Genomic DNA, 22,886 nt, shown 5'->3' with positions numbered 1-22,886 from the left:
AATTGACAAATGGTTCCTCATAAAATTACAAAGTTTCTGTAAGGCAAAGGACACCATCAAAAGGACAAATGGGCATCCAACAAATTGACAAAAGATCTTCACCAACCCTACATCAGATAGAGGGTTATTATCCAATATATACAAAGAACTCAAGAAGTTAGACTCCAGAAAACCAAATAACCCTATTAAAAAATGGAGTACAGAGTTAAACAAAGACTTTTTACCTGAAGAACTTCGGATGGCTGACAAACATCTTTAAAAATGCTCAACTTCATTAGTCATTAGGGAAATGCAAATCAAAACAACCCTGAGATTTCAGCTTACAACAGTCAGAATGACTAAGATTAAAAATTCAGGAGACAGCAGGTGTTGGAGAGGATGTGGAGAAAGAGGAACACTCCTCCACTGCTGGTGGCATTGCAAATTGGTACAACCACTCTGGAAATCAGTTTGGTGGTTCCTCAGAAAACTGGGCACCTCACTTCTGGAAGATCCTGCTATACCACTCGTGGGCATATACCCAGAGGATTCCCTAGGATATAATATAGATCCATGCTCCACTCTGTTCATAGCAGCCCTATTTATAGTAGCCAGAAGCTGGAAAGACACCAGATATCCCTCAACAGAAGAATGGATGCAAAAAATGTGGTATATATACACAATGGAGTACTATTCAGCCATTAGAAACAATGAATTCATGAAATTCTTAGGCAAATGGATGGAGCTGGAGAACATCATACTAAGTGAGGTAGCCCAGTCTCAAAAATCATGGTATGCACTCACTAATAAGTGGATATTAGCCTAGAAAACTGGAATACCCAAAACATAATCCACATATCAAATGAGGTACAAGAAGAACGGAGGGGTGGCACCTTGTTCTGGAAAGACTCAGTGTAGCAGTATAGGGCAAAAGCAGAACAGGGAAGTGGGAAGTGGTGGATGGGAGAATAGGAGGAGGGAAGTGGGCTTATGGGATTTTCAGAGAGTTGGGGGCCAGAAAAGAGGCAATAATTTGAAATGTAAATAAAAATATACCCAATAAAATATCTTTGATTTTAATGTGACTTTTTATATTCTTTTTCTATTTTATCACAAATGTTTTCAATGTAAATCTTTGAAAGAGTTTTTTTTTGTCTATTTATTTAAGTATTTATTTATCTATCTATTTATTTGGTTTTTTTGAGACAGTATTTCTCTGTATAGCCCTGGCTGTCCTGGAACTCACTCTGTAGCCCAGGCTGGCCTTGAACTCAGAAGTCTGGCTGCCTCTGCCTCCCAAGTGCTGGGAGTAAAGACATGTGCCACCACTACCCGGCTTGAAAGAATTTTTATATCTACCATTTTATATGTAAAATTTTCCATGAAATAATAAATTTTAACGTGTTTGTCTATTTATTTATTGAATTTTATGAGAAATATTTTCCATGTAAATCTTCAATGTTATGTTTATAATTCCATCTACAATCATCTAAGAATTATCTTTATGGGTTTCATTTTATCTACATGATTTTTATGGTAATCATTAATTTTAACATTTTTTCTGTATATTTCTTCAATTTTATCAGAAACATTTTCCATGTAAATCAATTCTGTCATTAAATGTTTCTATCCCATATTTTAATTAATTTAGCAATGTTTTACATGTCTACCACTTTACTCTTTAATTTTCCATGAATATTGTCAATTTTAATGTGTTTATCTGAAATATTTTCCATGTAAATCTTTAATTTTATCATAAAGTGTTTTTATCTCTTTCCTTTTCAATAAATTAAAATGAACAATTTAAATGATAAATAATAATTAATATATAACAATTATATATTTTGTTGGGAACTTATTAAATTACAAAGCATAAAGAATGGGACACACACAAGCCTAAATCTATGTGTTGACATGTGTGAGAAAGAGAGAACTGAGACTGAGCCTCAGTGAGCTGCAACCCCAGGAGGTTTTTGTTCAGCCCTGGAGCACTGTGGGAGGATAATCCCAACCTTGCTGACAGTAATAGGTTGCAGCATCATCAGCCTCCACAGGATTGATGGTGAGGGTGAAGTCTGTCCCAGACCCACTGCCACTGAACCTGGCAGGGACCCCAGATTCTAGGTTGGATGCACCATAGATGAGGAGTTTGGGTGGCTGTCCTGGTTTCTGCTGGTACCAGTTCATAGCTGTACTGACACTTTGGCTGGCCCTGCAGGAGATGGTGGCCCTCTGTCCTGGAGACACAGCTGAGGAAGCAGGCGACTGGGTCAGCATAATGTTACCAGTGGAGCCTGGAATGATAAACACACAGATCATTGGTATATATATATTCCTTCTGGGCAGAAGGAATATTAATATTAATATTAATATTTGTGCATATCACTCTGAGAAACCAGAAAATACAGGGGACTGGGGAAACTTAAAACCAATTACAAATGCCCTAATTACAATAATCAAGAGCCCAGAAGCATGGAAAGTCATGATGGCCACAGCGGTTGCTCCCAACACTCTCTGCATCCTCACCTGGAACCCAGAGCAGCAGCCCCCATAGCAGGAGTGTGTCTGTCTCCATCTCTGAGAGCTGGAAGAGAGGATGCTTCTTAGGCTCCTGACAGCTGCCCTTAAAGGAGCCTGGACTGTTGGATAATCACTCCATATGCAAATCAGCTCAGTAGAGTGTGTGCTGCTGCTCAAAGGGCACCTGCTCCTGTTTCACCCACAGGGAGTTGGTGTCAGCAGGAAATTTACTAGAGCATCACATGTGTATTAATGGATCCTTCTAAATAATTTTTTGAGACAGCATTTCTCTATTCTTGGTTGTCCTGAACCTCATTCTGTATACCAGATCCGCTGTCTCTGCCTCCTGATTGCTGAGATTAAAGGTGCTCACCACCACCTCGCAGCTGTTCCTTGTAGGCTACTCTATTAAATACTTGCTCTCTAGAGTTTTTGAGGTGTGAGGTAAGGGAGTGCATTGTTGCCCCACTAGGCAAAGGATATAAGTTATTTCAAGAAGAACTTAATCTCTCAAAAGTAAACACACCCAATGGAAGCAGTTTCTGAGAGGGAATAGAGAAAAGTGATTCAATAAAGAAAAGTAACATAATTCTTGGCATACTATTTTATTTTTTAGTTCCCTGTTTAGATCCATGTGTATGATGTGTCTTTGTATGTTTGCATATTTGTTCATGTCATGTTTGAAGGCAACTTCTCTTGCCACGGTATGTGAATGGAATACTACTCAGCTATTAAAAACAATGAATTTATGAAATTCTTAGGCAAATGGGTGGAACTGGAAAATATCATCCTAAGTGAGGTAACCCAATCACAAAAGAACACACATAGTATGCACTCATTGATAAGTGGATATTAGCTCATAAGCTCAGTATACTCAAGAAACAATTCACATATCAAATGATGCTCATGATGGTCCTGGAAAGGCTCGATGCAGCAGTGAAGGGGAAGACAGGACAGGGAAGGTGGAGGGGGTTGATTGGGGAACAGGCAGAGGGAAGAGGGCTTATGGGACTTTTGTGGAGGGAGGGATCCAAGAAAGATGAAATCATTTGAAATGTAAGTAAAGAATATATCTAATAAAATATAAATTAAAAAAAGAATATATCTATTACAAATACAAATAAAAAAGAAAAGAAAAGAAAAATTTGTAAGAAGACTTATGAAAAGACAAAAACAGTAAGAAGCATTGGAATGAGGAGAGGAGGAAGAAGGAAGGGAGAGGGAGGCAGGAAAAAGAGAAAGAACAAGTGAAGGAGGAAAAGGGAAGAAAGAAAGAATGCAAAGGCAATAAAGACATCAGGAAAGATGGAGGAGAAAGGAAAGATGGACAATTCCCTCCTCAGCTTATGCTCACTGTTTCCTTTTTCAGGTCTCTGCCCTAAAGAGGTGGGCCCTTTTGTTTTATTATATACATTCACAGTACTGAACGACCTACAGTTCACAGATGAAATAAAGAGGACAAAAAATAATATACATTGCGTGAAATAAACTAGTTATTTTTTATATTTTATCCTCTTTTTTGAGGTATACTCATTTTTTAGTTGATTTTTGTATTCAAAATTAGAATGTTGATCTGTTATAATGTGGCAAGTTAGGTGTTATTTCTCATTTATGCCCAGAATAAAAATATGTCTATATTATGCATTGTCTACTATCCATACCAAGTGCCATACATTTCAAATATCCCCAAATCTCATAACCGTTACTTTAAGGCTGGCTATTGTTGGTGGGAGACAATAATACATATACTGCTTTCATGACCTACTCCCATTGGTCTCAGTGCTCGTGACTTTCCTTATGTATAGCATCAAGAACTGCACTTCCTCCAGTCATGATGATGTATTCCAGCAATCCACACATGTAAGAAGCTGAGGCAGGAGGACCTTGAGTTTGCATATTTCTAGGACACATAGGCTGGGTTACACAGATGACCAAATCTTCTGCCCTGCCCCAAGCCCCACATCTTCATCTAATTTTGTAAATAGTCCTGATAATAAATGTTTTTATTTATACCAACTTTGTTCCCTTTTTTATGACTTATAACTTAACTTTCTATTCATTAACATTGGTATTTTACTTCAGTGTAGCCAAACGGCCCTCTCATTATGACAGGAGACTCAATACCCTCTGACAGAACGACTGACGAGATGATAGAACAGAAGATGTATGGGACAGAGATGCTACCATGTGGAATGCAACACAGATGTGCAACAAGGTTGACCACTGAAAAGTAGGTACCTGATCCCAGCCCTGAGTCAAGAAATTTGTCCATAGTGCAGATAGGAGCTCTTTGAAATGCATAGAATGCCTGAAATGAACTGAGTAGGAGGAAAGGATGGGCTGGGCTTTACAAAGGAGAATAAAGCAATTGAATGTTGAAGCAGAGGTGGGCTTGAAGTTAATATGCTGGAAATTGGCAAAGAAGTATATGTTTTATGAATAGTGTAAAGAGAGTCCATGGGATAGAGGGCACAAATAGTTCACACTTTTCAGGGAATATTATTTAGTGAATGTTGTGCTTGACACACAACAAAGAAAATTGTGTGAAGGCTGTTGTCCTTTCTGTCCCAGCTAAATGAACTGTTAGCTCTTTCATCCTATCATTTTCTCAATTTATAAAATGATTTTAAGAATTATATTCCCTGAACAATACCCAGTTCCACATGCCCAACTTAGACTTAGTGAGCATTTATTAAATTACAATTCTTTTTCTTTTTAAATTGAATATATTCTTTACTTACTTTTCAAATATTATTCCCTTTCCCAGTTTCCCTGTTCCCAGAAAACACCTAACCCATCCTCTCTGCCCCTGCTTCTATGAGGATATTCTTCCACCCAGCCCACTTCCACCTGCCTTTCCTTGATTAATTTTGCTGGCCCATTAATTGCCAACCCTGGCATCAAACACACTTTCTCTCTGGTTTCAAAGGATAGTAGCTCAGTTCCCCTTGCTAAAAAATTTTGCAGCTATGATGACAGAGATTTAGCTGTTCCTTTGCCCCCCAGTCCAGTTCTCTATACACACACTTTATGTTTCTATAGATTGTGTTGAAGCTTGCTCCTTTTAACATATCTGAAGCCATTGTGTTTAGTCTCCATTCTCTTCATAAAGAGAAATAATGTTCTGGTTCTCAGACTCCACTTCCCATAAGCAATTATCCACACCTGACACTGAAGAATGTTATTGATAAGCCAAAATTTATACTCTGTTATTTCAACGTTCTGAAATTCCCCTGCTTACTACCTATCAACCACCCCCTTCCTTACTCAGGACCAATCAGCTAAGAGGTTAGCTTTGTCCAATAAGCCGAAATGTAATATTGCTCCCCTTCTTGCCATTTAAACTTTTTGAACCTCTTTTTTCCTATAAAAAACCTGCCTTGAGAATTGTTTGATGTCATAATTTCAGACTCAGTTCTGAACTATGTTCCTTGTCTGGCCACTATTGAGGTTATTAAATTCAATAAACTGTTCTCGCTTAACTGAGATTGGTGTTTGTTTATTTCGTGTGGTGTTTGTATGGTGCTTATATGTGGCTTATATCCACATATAAAAATATATTTCATACTCATCTTTCTGAGTTCAGAATTTCTAATTCAGAAGGATTTTTTTTCTACTGTTTGCTTGCAAATTTCATGTTTTTAGTGTGTGTGTGTGTGTTCTTTATCCTTTCTTTTGTTGAAGGACATTTATTTTGTTTCAATTTCTGGCTAGTATAAACAGAGCAGCAGTGAACATGGTTGCCCAAGTGTCTATGTGATAGGAGGAAGCATCCTTGCCCAAGCATACACTGCCCAAGTGTAGTGTAGCTTTATATCAAAGTAGATTTCTTTCTGAGGATCCACCGCACTGTTTTCCATAGTGGCTGGATGAATTTTCATTCCCACTATGAATGTATAAGTGTTCCCTTTACTACACATTTTTTTCAAGATTGAGCTGTCTCTTGTTTTATTGACCTTTGCCATCATACCCTGTCTGAGGTAATTAGGGTGTAGGTCAGCCCTTGACACATACCTTTAATACCTCTGGTTGGAATGCAGACACACCCTTAGTATCCACATTTTTCCCTAAACAAGGAAGATAACTTTAGTTTGAGGAGGGAAGCACTAATGGTTGAAAGTGATGTCAAATTGAGAAGCAGAAAAAGTGACAAATCAGAGAAAGATTTGACAGAACAGGATATGCCACACTCAGGAGAATAGAGATGAAAGGGAAGCAAATTTAGAGAGAGATCGTGAAGGAAGAGGAGAGTACAGGGCAGGAATACAGTTCCTGGAGAACAGTAGAGTTGAGAGGGAGAGTAGAGCATCACAGAGAGGGAAAAGGATGCAGTTTTACTGGGAGAGTTTTACAGAGACAGATTGAAGAAAGAACAAGCTAGACATAGGAAATGACAGAATGAGCAAGAGATTGAGGAGTCAGAAGGTCAGGAAAGATTGCTACAGTTAATTTGAAGCCAATCAGAGCAACTCAAAAGCTGAAAGAAAATCCAGATTGAATAAATCATCTGCGAGAGGAGTTTGAGCCAGATTAGCTGAATTAAAACAGTGATGTTGAATTCAGAAATAATAAGAAAAGTGAGCTTATACTGCAGTGAGTCTGAGAGGCTGAAAATATTCTAGGCCTTGAGTAGATTATACAGAATAGAAACTACCAGGTCTAGGCCTAGGTTGGCCAATGAAGGCAGTAAGCCTCTCAGACAGTAATTACAACAGGATAATAAGTTAAAATTACATTAATGTTATTTAGTTTTCACATACCACTGCTAGAACTTGTTAAGGTCCAGTACAAAGCTCAAGTCCAAGTGAGTGCATCAAGAACCTCCACATAATACCAAATACACTGAAACTAATAGAAAAGAAACTGAGGAAGAACCTTGAGCGCATGGGCACAGGGGAAATATTTCTGAGCAGAATACCAATAGCTTATGCTCTAAGATCAACAATAGACAAATGGGACCTCATAAAATTTCAAAGCTTTTGTAAGGCAAAGGATATTGTCAATAGGACAAAATGGCAACAAACAGATTGGCAAAGGATCTTTACCAATCCTATATTGATAGAGGGCTTTATCCAATATACACAAAGAACTTAAGAAGTTAGACTCCAGAGAATCAAATAACAAATGGGTTACAGAGCTAAACAAGTAATTCTCAGCTGAGGAGTAGTTAATGACTGAGAAGCATCTAGAGAAATGATCAACATCCTTAATAATCAGGGAAATGCAAATCAAAGCAACTCTGAGTTTCTACCTCAAACCAGTCAGAATTGGTAAGTTCAAAAACTCAGGGGACAGCAGATGCTGGAGAAAATTTGGAGAAGAGGAACACTCATTTATTGCTGGTGGCATTTCAAGCTGGTAAAACCTCTGTGAAAGTCAGTTTGGTGGTTCCTCAGAAAATTGGTCATAGTACTACCTGAGGACCCAGATATACCACTCCTGGGCATATTCCCAGAAGATGCTCCAATGTGTAATAAGGACACATACACATCTTTATAGCTGCCTTCATTATAAGAGCCAGAAGTTGGGAAGAACCCAGATGTTCTTCAGCAGAGGTATAGCTACAGAAAATGTGGTATATTTACACAATAGAGTACTACTCTGTTGTTACAAACAATGACTTCTTAGAGCATAAGCTATTGGTGATCTGTTCAGGAACTTTTCTCCTGTGCCAATGTCCTCAAGGGTCTTCCCCAGTTTCTTTTCTATTGGTTTCAGTGTGTCTGGTTTTACATGGAGTTCCTTGATCCACTTGGAGTGAAGTTTAGTACATGGAGAAATTCGCATTCGTCTGCATGCTGAGCTCCAATTGAAACAGCACCATTTGTTGAAAAGGCTATCTTTTTTCCACTGGATGTTTTCGGGTCCTTTGTCGAAGATCGAGTGACCATAGGTGTGTGGATTCATTTCTGGATCTTCAATTCTATTCCATTGGTCCACTTGTCTGTCACTTTGCCAATACCGTGCAGTTTTTAACACTATTGCTCTGTAGTATTGCTTGAAGTCAGGGATACTGATTCCTTCAGAATTTCTTTTGTTGTTAAGACTAGTTTTAGCTATCCTGGGTTTTTTGTTATTCCAGATGAATTTGAGAATTGCTTTTTCTAAGTCTGTGAAGAACTGAGTTGGGATTTTGATGGGGATTGCGTTGAATCTGTAGATCGCTTTTGGCAAGATGGCCATTTTAACTATATTAATCCTGCTGATCCATGAGCATGGCAGATTTTTCCATTTTCTGAGGTCTTCTTTGATTTCCTTCTTCAGAGACCTGAAGTTCTTGTCGTATAGATCTTTCACTTGTTTGGTTAGAGTCACACCAGATCAAGAATTGACAAATGGGACCTCATAAAATTACAAAGTTTCTGTAAGGCAAAGGACACTGTTAAAAGGACAAAATGGCAACCATCAATTGGGAAAGGATATTCACCAACCCTACATCTGATAGAGGGCTAATATCCAATATATACAAAAAACTCAAGAAGTTAGACCCAAGGGAACCAAATAACCCTATTAAAAATGGGGTATAGATCTAAACAAAGAATTTTCACCTGAAGAAATTCAGATGGCTGAGAGGCACCTTAAAAAGTGCTCAACATCATTAGTTATTAGGGAAATGCAAATTAAAACAACCCTGAGATTTCACCTTACACCAGTCAGAATTGCTATGGTCAAAAACTCAGGAGACAGCAGGTGTTGGTAAGAATGTGGAGATAGAGGAACATTCCTCCACTGCTGGTTGGAAATCAGTCTGGTGGTTCCTCAGAACACTGGACATGACACTTCCGGAGGACCCTGCTATACCTCTCCTGGGCATATACCCAAAGGATTCCCCGGCATGCAATAAAAACACATGCTCCATTATTTTCATAGCAGCCCTATTTATCATAGCCAGAAGCTGGAAAGAACCCAGATGTCCCTCAAAGGAGGAATGGATACAGAAAATGTGGTGTATTTACACAATGGAATACTACTCAGCAATTAGAAAAAATGAATTCACAAAATTTTTAGGCAAATGGTTTGATCTGGAAAATATCATCCTAAGTGAGACAACCCAATCACAAAAGAATGCACATGGAATTCAATCTCTGATAAGTGGGTATTAATTTCTATATTTAGAATATAGAAAATAATTTAGAATATAGAAAGTAAAAATGTTAAAAAAAAAAAACAAAAACAAAAAAAAACCCCAATGACTTCATGAAATTCTTAAGCAAATGGATGGAATTAGAAAATATCTTTAGTGAGGTCACCCAATCACAAAAGAACAAACACAGTATGCACTCACTGATAAGTGGATATTAGCTCACAAGCTTGGAATACCCAAGATACGATTCACAGAGGACATGAAGCTCAAGAAAAAGAAAGACTAAATGTGGATACTTCAATCCTTTGAAGAGGAACAAAATACCCATGTGAGGAGATACAGAGACAAAGTGTGGAGCAGAGACTGAAGGAAAGTCCATCCAGATACTACCCCAACTGGGGATTCATCCCATATACAGTTACCAAACCTAAACTCTATTGTGGATGCTGGGAAGTGCTTGCTGACAGGAGCCTGCTGTACTGGTCTCCTGAGAGGCTCTGTCAGTGCCTCACAAATACAGAGGTGGGTGCTCTCAGCCAAACCATTGGACTGTGCACAGGGTCCCCAATGGAGGAGCTAGCAAAAGGACTGAAGGATTTGAATGGTTTTGAAGCCATATAGGAGGAACAATATGAACCAACCAGTACCCCCACTACCCACAGTAACCCCAGACCTGCTCGAAAAAAACCCAGAGCAATTACCTGAATGGAGCTAACCTATTCACAGGACTTAGAAAGTGAAATCAGAAAGACTCATGACCTGAATGGGACTTGATGTGCTATAGCATCTTTGAGGTCAACTGTGGGGACAAAGAGAGTCACATTTTATCAGGCCCGTGCAAGAGGAATAACAAATAGCTTTACAACTCATAAGGCTCAGCCCAGTGTTTAACACAACCATGGTGTGTGTGCCTCAGAGAGGCAAGCTCTGAGGACTACATGCCCTAAGCACTTCATACTGTTGTGGAGCATTGCGGCTTGTAGTCCATGCAGTCTTTACATCCCTCCTAATTGATGAGTTGTATGAAAACTCTGAGCCCCTCGCTGGGCTGTTTCATTGGTACTTACAGTAAGGCTGCTTAATCATTTTCAAGCATCACTGCTAGAACAGATTAATGAATCAACCACCACTTAGAACTTAGAGATGTAGATTGTTAGCAATGACCATCACCCCTAGAAAGAATTTGGAGAAGTAGAAGGTTTGTAAAGATAGGTTAAGATTTTTTTTTTATGGCTCTGATGTATAAGATCTTAGGTGACACATGCCTGTAATCCCAGCACTCTGGGAGGCAGAGGCGGGTGGATTTCTGAGTTCCAGGCAAGCCCGGTGTACAAAGTGAGTTCCAGGACAGCTAGGGCTATACATAGAAACCCTGTCTTCATAAAACCAAATCCAAAACCCCCCAGAAAAGATCTTAGGGAACAAAATGCAACTCAGAAAGACTTACTTTTAATAGTTGAGCTTGGGACTTTTTGAGAATTTTGTGAATAAAGGCAGCCCAACTAGCACTGGCTGATATAACTGTCTTGCAAAAGCTTGTAATATTCAAGGTAATGATTAATTTCTCATACCCACCTTTGCCCTAAGCTTCCTGACATGATTTAACAAAAAATTATTAATGAGTAGACGTGCATCATGAGGTATTAAAGTAGAAGTAACTGCGTTTGTAAATTAGATTTATTTTTTTATTTATTCATTTTACATCCCACTCACTGCCTCCTCCCAGTAACCCCTCCCACATTTCCTCCTCCATACTCCCTCCCCTTCTTCTCTGAGCAGGTTTCTCCTGCACTCTGGGGGCTTCAAGTCTCTGAGAGCCTAGATGCTTCTTCTTTCACTGAGGCCAGACAAGGCAGCTCAGCTAGCAGAACATATCTCACATACAGGCAACAGTTTTTGGAGTAGCTCCACTTTCAATTATTCAAGATCCACATGAAGGCCAAGCTGCACATCTGATACATATGATCACAGAGGCTCAGGTTAAGTACATGTATGTTCGTTGGTTGGTAGTTTAGACTCTGAGAGCCCCTAGGCTCTATGTTAGTGAACTGTTGGTTTTCCCATGGAGTTCCTATCCTCTTCAGGGACACAGTTCTTTCTCTTATTGTTTAATAAGATCCATCCCATGAACAAGCACCAATCCTTACCATTATTAATGATACTTTGTTATGCTTGCAGACAGGAGTATGTTGTTTTATGAGAGAATCCACCTATCAGTTGACTCAGACAGATACAGACTGTTTTTTATATAATAGTTTAGATTTATGATTTTTTAAAAATATTTTTGTAAGATTATTTTTTAAGACTAATAACAAAATAAATGATCCTTTCTTTGTAATCTCAAAATGCAGTCTGTCAGTAAAGGAAAACTAGGTGAGAATTTTACCTTGTTTGTTTACACTTTGTTAATCTTTAACATGTTGCTTAGTTATAAATGGGTTCTTGAGAATGATATTTTTCCATTTAATATATGAAATGTTTTTTATTTAATGGCTATGGGGAACATACTTTTTATTTAAAACAATCATTAACTAGAAGAAAAATAGAATGTAGTCTCATCATAATTTCCTTACTGCTACAAAGATTTCTTTCTGGGTGGGAGAAAAAAGTTTTTGGATTTTTTTTGAATTTCAATTCATCTTCCAATGTGGTGTGTATGCGTGTGTGTGTGTGTGTGTGTGTGTGTGTGTGTGTGTTTGTGTGTGTATGATTTTCTCCCTCTTCTTTTCTCAACATCCCCAGAGAGTTTCCTGCAAGCCCCTGGGGTTTATTTCAATAGCTCCAGAGAATCAGCCTTTCTCATTAAAAAAAAAACAGGAGCTAAGTTCTGAATGAGAATCTTATATTACTCATCTTGTGGTGCCTTCTCTAAGAAAACTATTTTGTTTCTAATCAAAGTACTATTTTGAATATATTTTAAGTTAGCATGTAAAATATTTTATTCAGCTGAGCATATGCAGAAGAAAAGGATAAAAATAAGAAAGTAAAATAAAGTATTGCTGCCACCACCTCCTCCTGAGTCCTGCCCTGCTTTCAACAAAGTAGTCAACCTGCTTAGCTCTGATGTTATAATGTACATCCTCAGGACCATCTTTGAACAGGCAGGGAACACAGTCTTATCTGTGGATAGAAGGGATTCTGCAGATGGTATTCCATGTATTGGCCCTGGCCTTGTTGGAGGAGAAGCAGCAACTTCAGAAAGCTCCTGAAGGAATGATTTTTGACTTTACCATAAGGCTTCAAGATTGGGAAGTTCAGCCATGAATGCTCAGAATATACAAATCTTTCAGAAAAACTCAAAGGAATCCCCTAATCAGAAGGCCAGAAGGACATGATAACATGGATACTCCAGATGTTTGACACAGTGAAGTGATTAAGTGAAAAATCTTGTTCAGTTGTGGCAACCACTTCAGGGTTGGAGTCCATTAAAAGTGAGGAGATTACTCATGATAAAGAAAAAGCAGAAAGGAAGAGAAAAGCTGAAGCTGTGAGGCTACATCACCAGACAATCAAGGCCAGATGACTGTCTTACAGAAAAACTTCACTGAAACAACAAACTCATGTATGACAATACTTCAGAAATATCAGGGAAGGAAGATTCCATTATGGAGGAAGAGAGCATCTCAGCAGTCAGTGAGTTCTATATAATTGCTCTGGGTCCTAAACAGGGCCCAACTGTTACAAAAAAGGAGGTGCTGACATGCATCCTCTACGAAGAAGAACAAGAGGTGAAACTGGAAAATAATTCCATGGTGATGTCAGTCTGTGTCCACAAATCCATCGCCCTATCCCAGCACAGTGGGAAGCCTGTGGTCCTTTTAGGGGAAGCGTTGGGTCCTCTTTTCATGGATGCAGACTTGGCACATGGAACTTACGCAGGAAGCTGTGGTCATGCCATGCATGCAGTGTGCTGGCAGAAGTATTTTGAAGCTGTACAGCTGAGCTCTCAGCAGCACATTCACATTCACCTATTTGACTTGGACAGTGGTGAGTACCTGAGCCTGCTCTGCAAGTCTCTCCACACCACTGTCATCCCCATCATTCCTTTGCAGCCACAGAAGATCAATAGTGAGAATGCAGAGGCACTTTCTCAACTTCTGGCCTTGGCATGGTGGATTCAGACTGTCCTTGCCAGAATATCAGGTTATAATAAGAAGCATGCTAAAGGAGAAGCTCCAGCATTTCCTGTCTTATTTAGTCAAAGAATGCGGGATTCTAATTTTGAGTTTCATTTCATCCTGAGTTTTGGAGTTTAGTCTTTGGTAAAATATTCAAATTGTATCAAGGTAATGGTTATTCTCTTTGCCACAACAATTTATAGAATCGGTCTGAAAGTGCCTTCTGATGAACTAGACCCAGGAGTGCCCATGATGACCTGGAGCATGTGTGCCTTCATCATCCAGGCCATTGAAAACCTGTTGTGAGATCAACGATAACCTCTATTTGGAGTACTTCAAAATGGAGAGCATAATGGTCTGTTGGCATCAATCCAGTTTGCAGTTGCACAGAGGACCACCTGTCCTCAGGTCCTGATACAGAACATCTGGTTTGGTTCTTGTCAGTTGTTCTTTCTAACCTACAATCAGAAAATACACCATGCCTTCTATCCATAGATCTATTTCATGTTCTGGTAGGTGCTGTGTTAGTGTTCCCATTCTTGTACTGGGATGACACTGTGTATCTGCAGCCTTCATCACTTAGTTCTTCACATAACCACGGTTATCTCTTTCATCTCATCACAATGGAACATATGCTTCAGATACTATTTACAGCATATACACATCTGTCTCCAGGGCTCCCGCTTGTTGAGGGTGAAGATGACAGTGAGGAGGTTCACGGTGCATCTGCTCTCTTTGTGGAAGTCTCACAGCACACAGACAGCCTCACCTGATATAATGTTCTGCTAGTACCTGTGGTTCTCCCTGAGTAATGGTATCATCCCCTACCCCTGCTGTGCTCCACTGATTTTACATTATTTACTTGGAGCAACTCTGCCTGAGAACTGTTTGCCAATTCTGCTGAGGGAGAATACAGTGCACTCAGTAGCTCTCCGTCTTTACCCAAAAATTTTTTCCTGCTTTTCCAGGAATATTTGGATACCATAAGACCCTTACTACAGAGGTGGTGTGGAGATCCTGTCTTTCTCAACTCTTTGAAGCAGAAAAGTCCTGTGGTTATGTACCCTAGATGAAAAAATAGTTTGATGGAGCATCCTGATGACTACAGCTGTCTTCTAAATCAAGCTTCTCACTTTAGGTGTCTGAGATGATGAGTGAAAGCATCTTGTCCTCTGTCTTTTCTGTGGGGCCATCCTGGGTTCTCAGAATATCTGTTGCCAAGAAATAGTGAATAGGGAAGATGTTGGAGTGTGCTTTTCTCGTGCACTTCATTGTGGTGCTGGAGTCTGCATTTTCGTAAAAATCAGAGAATGCAGAGTGGTTTTGGTGGATTGAAAAGCTAGAGACTGCGCCTCTCAAGCCCCTTACTTGGATGAATATTGAGAAACAGACCCAGGGCTAAAGAGGGTATAGGAAGCTGCATTTGGTGTGGCTACAGCACATTAGGGAAGAGATTGCTCAGAGCTAGGAGAATAATCAGATGCTATTTAAATTCAACTGGCAATTACTCTGAGCTCCAGCTCTACCTCAAGACAATCATGAGTGACATCAATAATAAAGACAGATCTAAAATTTGAGAGAACTTTCTGTGGGCAGGGAAGTATTGGAGGGTCTTTTGAGCCATGTCCAGATTCACATACATTAATAAAATATTCTTTAATGGAATATTGCTTTCAATTTTCAAACATAAGCTTCAATGGAAAAATAAGAAATAGATTAATGTTTTATGTTCTAGAACACTAAAGAAATGCTTGTTAAACCTGCACCCTAAAACAAAACAAAACAAAACAAAACAAAACAAAACAAAACAAAACAAAACAAAAACCCCACAGACTCTGGCTGCACTAGGACCACACATCCAGACCCTGCATTCTGTGGCATCACAACTCAGACATCAGTAGAGCCTCAGTGGGCATCCCATGCCCCTCACATTGGTATGTCTCACAGTAGAAACATGGCTAACAGACATCACCATGATTTCAGTCATCAGTACAGGCAGGAACATCTCCTCAACTTTTGGTAATAGGGTGGACCATGAATATCAACACAGACTCTGACTGCTCCAGGGCATTGAACCCAGGCATATCCCTCAGCAGTAGCTCAGATCCAGATATCACCATGACCTCAGGTGTCCATGAGGCCACTCAGATTAGTATGACCCCTAGTTACAGTAAAGCAACATATATCAACATGGCTTCAGGCTATGGCACATATAGACATCTGAGTGGTATTAGATGGCTACACAGGCCTTAGGCATCAACTTGGTTCCTGGCCACATCATGACCACTGATCCACACAAGGCCTTCACTAGCATCATGAACCACAGTGGTCCTTAGAAGAGGTCTATTTCAGGAAGTGAGCCATTCCTCATCTCTGGTCTCTGGCATTGCCTGGACAGCTTTGCTATCATCTGTGCTCCTGAAAGTGCAGGCTGGGCCTTCTCTAGCATTCTTATAGATTACCTTGTTGCAGAGATACCAGACATTTACAGATAAACCCTTGTGCTATAAATTGCAGAAAACAATGAAGGTTAGTACTTATATGTTTGTAGGACTGTGGTGTAAGGCAGTCTGAAGCCTGGTTGAGCAAGGCTCACTCTGGAGACCCGATAGAACATTGTACAAGGGACAGAACAAACAAATGGGGAAAACAAAAGGACACCTGTCTGCTAGGAGTGCTGCTGCCTCATGGCAAGGCAGGCCCCTCCCCCATCTGAGGTTTGGCTAGATTGCTCCAGAACACCTAAACAATGCTCTTCAACCTAAGATTTTCTTGCTTCTTCATTTAAATGCTTATTTTTCTTTCTAAATGCTTATTTCTCTCCTTAGCATACGTGTTACATGCCCAACATTTTCAACTTGTTTAAAAATTTCTTTTAAGGTCTTAAAGCCAACTAATATGCTTCCACAGGTCAAATTAACTACGCTAGATAAAACCAGTTTTCTTTTCCAGGCCTAACATAATATGTCCTTACTCAGCCACCCAAAGCAGACTTAAATATGCCTTCCAAGGCTATTACAAGCTCAACATTCGCCATCCACCCAATGCAGCCATCCCATGCTGGGGTTCTGTTCCTCTGTTATTCCTCTACAGGTTTATCCCTATACCTTGCCCACTGCCACAGATACAGCAGAGCCAGCACCAACTCCTGCGACCTACATGAGACAACAGAGCTGCCTTCCTCCAGACACTCATCTGACTGAAGACTCCTAAGACACAGGTTGAGATCCAGAGACATGTGCTACAGACTTGGAATCTTCCAGTTGCAGATGAACTAACTCTCTAGTCAAGGCCAAATGACTGTTGAACTTCAGGGTGGGGGGCATGGGGGAAATTATGTGATAGTGAGAAAAGCATAATGTATATATAAATTGATTGATTGCTGTTAAAAACTGATGTTATTATCTTCCAATTGTACTACCCACTACCCAGTGATCCCTTGCCTTCTCCCCCTCAACCCTCCTTACCACTCTGGCTTTCTTCTGATACCTCCACCCCACCCAAAATTTTCACTACAAATGACACAGCCACTTCAATGACCCCCCCCCTTTTTTTTTTAAAAAGTAAAAGGCAGTCTGTAGCCTGGTTGAGCAAGACTCACTCCAGAGACCTGATGGAATATTCTACAAACGATAGTTCCTGTGAGCTATGCTCCCAGACTGCTGACTCAACTCCATAATCCTGTGGCCATCAGTCACTTATGGCTATGCCCCAGGCCCCTAGTGTTCAGGCTGGACTCCACCCCTAAAGTAACTTTCCCTACCCCATAGTTACCTGGCTGTTGCCACATAACCCAGCCTACTATAAAAGAAGTCTTCTGTCCCCCTCCTTGTCTTGCCTTTGGCCCCTTATGTCTCTCTGTCCTCTCTTTCCCCTCTCTCTGTTCCCCCTCTCTCTCTCCATTCTTTCCCCTCTTTCCACATGCTCATGGTCATCCCTCTAGCTTCTCTTTTCTCTTTACTTCTCTATCTCCTTTTTTTCTTTTATAATAAAGCATGAAAACTATGAACTGTCTCTTATCAAAACCTGCAGCATAGAACCATGGAGAAAGCCTCAGATTTTCCAGCCACCAGGGAAGGACCCAGCCTTCTCTAGGGCAAGCTTCTTAACAGGTACCTGGGGCAGTGCAAATGGCCCCACCTTCTGGGCAAAATCCTCCCTGCTAGCCAGGCAGTCTCCTGCTCTACAGGGACTCAGGTGCCTGCCATCCCTACCCTGGTGCTGTGCCTTGCCTGTGATCCCCTAACCCCCTAGGCAGGCTCTGCCTGCCAGAGTTCTCCTATGTGGGACCTGTCTCCAGTGCACCTGCTTTTTTCTTTCACATATGTTGGCTATTTCTTCATTTGTGTTAGCTGGAAGGAAGCCAAGAGTGTTTGTATTTCTGTCCTAGAGATTGATCAACATGTACAGTTTCATGTCTTTGATCTTCAATGCTGTGATAGGATTCCAGGGTCATGATGTTGTATATTTCCATCAGATTCTGACTTTCATTGTGGACTCCTAAAGCAATGAACTTCATTGACTTTCTTAAAAAGATTGTATTTTATTTCAGTTGCTCACTTACTAGGCTGCCCCCTCCCCCTTGCAAGGTATCAGATAAAAATTCAGTTCTACTCTCATCTATATTGTTTACCTTCTCAAAATGGATTGTTCCCCTCTTAATATATTTGGAATATTAATTTTCTAGATTCCTGGTAAGGACAAAGAGAGATGAGGAAGGAAAACAGGTAAGTGGTTAACCCCTGAGATCATGCTGTTTCCCATGTATTTCAGTCCATACATGATACTTGCAGGATTTCTCCTACTGTGTCTTTCCATCATTATTAAGGAGGTTGAAGCTCGACCTGAAGAAGATGGATGGATGTCAGAAATGTTTATAACAATTTAATGATCTCTGTGAGGGATTATAAGAGCTTGAGGCAGGGCAAGGATGAAGAGATTGAAGAACGTATTGGCTTATACAATTCAGAAGAACTAGTAAACAGTAAATTTATCCATGAGATAATGAGTAAGATAGACAAGAATGGAACCCTCTAGCTTTCTAGCTTGGTCAGTGTCATAGTTTGATTTCCATCACTGTGATAAATATCATGACCAAAAGCCACTTGGGGAGGAAAATTTTATTTAGTTTACAAATCCTGATCACAGTCAATTAGGGAAGTCAGGGCAGGAGCTCCAGTAAGAGCACAGGCAGGAGCTGGAAGAAAAGATACTGCCTTGCTCTCCATGGCTTGCTTAGCATGCTTTCTTCTACTCCTCAGGACTACCATGCAGTAATGACCCCAGCCATGGTGGACTGGACCCTTTCACAACAATCATAAATTTAAACATGTCCCTTAACAGACTTGTGTACATGCAATCTCATAGAAGCCAGACCTCTGTTAAGGTTTTTTTCTTTCCACCTCTGTCAAGTTGGCCAAAAATACTAAACAGTACAGAGTACACAGTAACTGTGCTCCTAAATATAACATACAAGTCCACTGTAAAGTCAACAGGCATGGCTCAAACTCACTGAATTCATCCCCAATATATACAGTTCTGGTTGTTCCTATCAATGAGAACCTTGGAGAATTTTTTATTGCCAACACCCTTTTGGAGCTTCTGCTATGCTAGTAGTAACTCTTGATTTTTGCCCGTGGTAAAGTTCACCTTTTTCCTCCTAACTATCTACATTAGATCTTCCCTGTAAAGACAGACTAACATGAAAGACAGTTTCTATTACCCTGGAGAATACAGCAGCTAGGCAATGGTTTTCTAATTCCTGAGTTATGACTTTAAGGCATCTTATCAGGATGTAACATCCTGAGGAACAAAACCAACAGGAAAAGGGCTATCCAAAAGAGACAGACTGAGAGAGTTGGAAAGTGATTGTGAGGTGAAGAACAGACAGATGCCTCAGTGTCCAGAGGAGACCAAGGAGAGGAATATGGTTGGGGGAGGGACAAAGAGGTGGAGAGGGAAAGAGAATGAATACGAAACAATCCATCCTGCCTTTTTTCCTGCTTTTTAAATACCAATGTCTTTTAAGTCTTTTTCTTGCAAACCAATGAAGATCACATAGGAGACTAAGAAGGTGATACAACTCCATGTAGCAGTCTGTATTGGTGCTACTGTCTGAAGACTCCCCAGCTGTTTCTTTGAGAAGTCCCTGAGTCCACAGCAGGTGGCTCAAGCAGGTCCCTGGGGTGATTTTGTTCAAGATTCTATCACTGTGGAAGGGCTCTTCAGTGTTTGAAGACAGTGATAAACTGCAAAGTCCTCAGCCTGAACATCTTCAATAGTGAGGGTGAATTCTGTTGCAGATCCGCTGCCTATGAACCTGGTGGGGACTCCATCATTTCTGACTGAAGCATGGTAAATGAGGGCCTTGATGTTCTGCCCTGGTCTCTGCTGGTACCAGGATAGGTAGTGCTTTCCATCTGTGTAGAGGAGGCTCTGACTGGCCCTGCAGGTGATGGAGACTCTCTCTCCTGGAGAAACCCAAAGGGCCTCTGCTTGCTGGGTGAGCGTGATCTGCCCATTGGAAGTTATAACCAGAGACACAGAGGGATTCAGAGAGGCTGTGGATGTGAAACAGAGGGTCCCACTATCAGGAGGCCAGGACCTGCCAGATCTGTGCTGCAGGTGTCTTTTAGTCCTTACCACTCTCCATAGTATCTTCAAGGGTAAAGGAAACACCCTCATGGTATATTACCTCACCTGTGAAACATAGGAGGAGAAGGAAGAGGTGGAGTGGGGCTGCTGCCATCTTGCTGCCCTTCAAGCTTCTGAGGATGCTCTGCCTCAAGAAAAAGCCTTATTTATAATCCATGATCACAGGAAGTGGGCAGTGTGAGATATTAATGCAAATCCAGATGAGAATGAAGGCTAAGTATGTGGTAAGGAAGGCTGAGGTAACACCTGCCGCTGACACTACCACAATCTCTCATCTACAGCCTGCCTTTACTCTTGAGGATTTCCTCTGGTAGTGTCACAGACAATATGCTTAATTGTCTGAGAGCCATGGCCATCTCCAGGGTAAAAAGCAGTCTGGTGCTGAAGAAGATTGTTCTCACGAATTAAAACATCTGCAGAGTGTGGCCCTCAGTTGCCCCTAAGCGGTGACAGTGACTGGAGTATAAGGTCCAAGGCTGCTTTGTGTGAAGTCTCAGACAAGGCTCAGTTGCTCCTGTGAATGTGGGGCACTGACCCTGCTCCTCTGAGATGCTCTGACCATCCTTCACCTGTGGATGTTGCTAAGCTGTGACCCAGGAACAATTAAACTAACAACCCAGGAAGGTGCCTAATCAGCTTCTCAGTTTATCCCTGGGATGAATTTAGCTCTTGATCAGTAAAGAGTTGTTTTTTTGTTTGTTTGTTTGTTTGTTTTAAAGAAATAATGAAATGGAATCAGACAAATTTGTCAGCATTTTCCTCTGTGGGGCATCTCATTTCCATTTGGGCAGATTTTTTTTTCCTTTTTTATTATGTGAATTATCAAATCCCATAGTTTTTCAAGGAACTGTCCAATAATGTTACTTTGATGATTCCTGTCACACTAGTCTCCCCAGGTGGTAATGTTAACTTGCTGAAGGGTGTTTACTCTTTACTCTTTCTTCCTGCATCTGTGGGTACCATGGGTTTTCTGAGGAGGTTGATTTGATAGCCATCTCTCTTTGTCTGGATTCAGCTTCTCAAGGCTACTCCCAGTGTGTGATGTTCTTTTGTGTCTATACTAGGAGTTGCTGTCTCTTCTAATGTCATTGTCTTTTGTCACTCAATTCCCACCTTGCAGAGCAGAACCCAGGCTTTGGTTTTATAAATCAGAATCCTTACTGGTGCAAAACTGCAACTCTCATCTTAAAGAGGATCTGGGAGATATATCACTCTGGAGTCAAGTATGAGTGATGCTCAATTCCTGGAAAAGAGATTCAAGTTTCCTCAAATATCATGTTTCAACCTGGCAGCAGTTTTATGAAGTTTTTATACTGACTGCACTACAAAAGTCATAAATCAACACACTTTTCAAATAAATTGTTGAGAATGTCAGTTAGACAGGTTCCTGAAAATGAGGGGAGTCTCTGAGATTTAAGATCATCAGAAAGTTTCCTAGAGTAACTCAAGCACATCCAAAGGAATTTTATGCCCCACTGTTTAACTCATCACTTCCTAGTCTTTCTGAAGGGGCATATGGGGGAGTCCTCTGTGGGTGCTCTATGTGATAGTGTTTCAGGAACCCTTCCTTCACTCAAAATTAACTAAGCAATAATACGTTTTAAATTATGAATCTGTTACAAAAACCACTTGGTTATTTGTAAAGTAAAAGGAGATGGCCTGAAACATATTTTAGGGGGAAGTTATACCCACTAGATGGTCTTTAAGTCAAATCTATAAATTGACTAAAAAGCAGATATGTTTGAGCAAAAACTGCAGATAAATTCTGGGAATGTATTCAAATGGATGAAGTTACTTGACTGTGAGTAAAGCAGGATCTTCCTATCCTCTAGTCTTAAAGCTAATACTGGTCAACCTGACACCCTCACATTGAAGAGTCATTCATTGGGTTCTATTCAGAGTGGGGAACATCCAGTTCTCTACAGCATCTTGTCCCTGGAAGCTAGAACTGAGGAACCTAATTTTTGTCTCCCCACTCACAGTACTTGGAGTAGTTATATACTTAGCTTGATTTTTAAAACATCACATGCAAACCTTTTAATATCAACAGTTCCTGGAAAGTAAAGTATGGAGAATAAATTGAAAGTGTTATAGAGGTGTGGTGGTTTGAATGAATGGGAATTTCCCACATGAACTCATGTATTTGAACCTGTGATACTCTAATTAGTTCGGGAAAATGTTATGGAACTTTTACGATGTAGAGCCTTGTTGGAGGAAATAATTCACTCTTGCTGGTTTTTTGAGTGTTCATAGCCTCACCTCACCTCTAGATCATGCTTTGCTTCCCATGTTCATTTAGAGGTTGAGGTGTGATCTCTCAGCTTCCTATTTAGGTCTCCTACCTTTAGACCTTCCCTGCCATTGTAAACATCTGGTCCCCTGGAACTGTAAGCCAAAATGAGTTCCTTTTGATTATGGTATTTTATCATAGCACAAATAAAGTAACTATTAAAAAACATTTTATTAAATACAACAGTCATTAAAAACAACAACAACAAACAAACCATAAGTTAGGCCTGTGTAAATAGCTG

General features: G+C 40.3%; 1 long non-coding RNA gene and 2 pseudogenes across 1 annotated transcript in view; 2 read left to right on the top strand and 1 right to left on the bottom strand.

The window, feature by feature from the left end:
* Positions 1-2,196, top strand: part of LOC127677182 (uncharacterized) — a 326,506-nt gene extending 324,310 nt beyond the window's left edge. Inside the window, exon 3 of the long non-coding RNA XR_007976502.1 lies at positions 2,104-2,196. This is a non-coding gene — a long non-coding RNA (uncharacterized LOC127677182). The remainder of the gene's footprint in view (positions 1-2,103) is intronic.
* Positions 1-22,886, bottom strand: part of LOC127677133 (ornithine decarboxylase-like) — a 137,991-nt pseudogene that overhangs the window by 20,797 nt on the left and 94,308 nt on the right.
* LOC127677208 (E3 ubiquitin-protein ligase UBR1-like) lies at positions 11,929-15,214 on the top strand (annotated as a pseudogene).

Source organism: Apodemus sylvaticus, chromosome 2 (assembly GCF_947179515.1).
Source record: "Apodemus sylvaticus chromosome 2, mApoSyl1.1, whole genome shotgun sequence".
Classification (NCBI taxonomy): Eukaryota; Metazoa; Chordata; class Mammalia; order Rodentia; family Muridae; genus Apodemus; species Apodemus sylvaticus.
The sequence above is the reverse complement of the archived record's forward strand: the minus strand, read 5'-3'. Positions and strand labels throughout refer to the sequence as shown.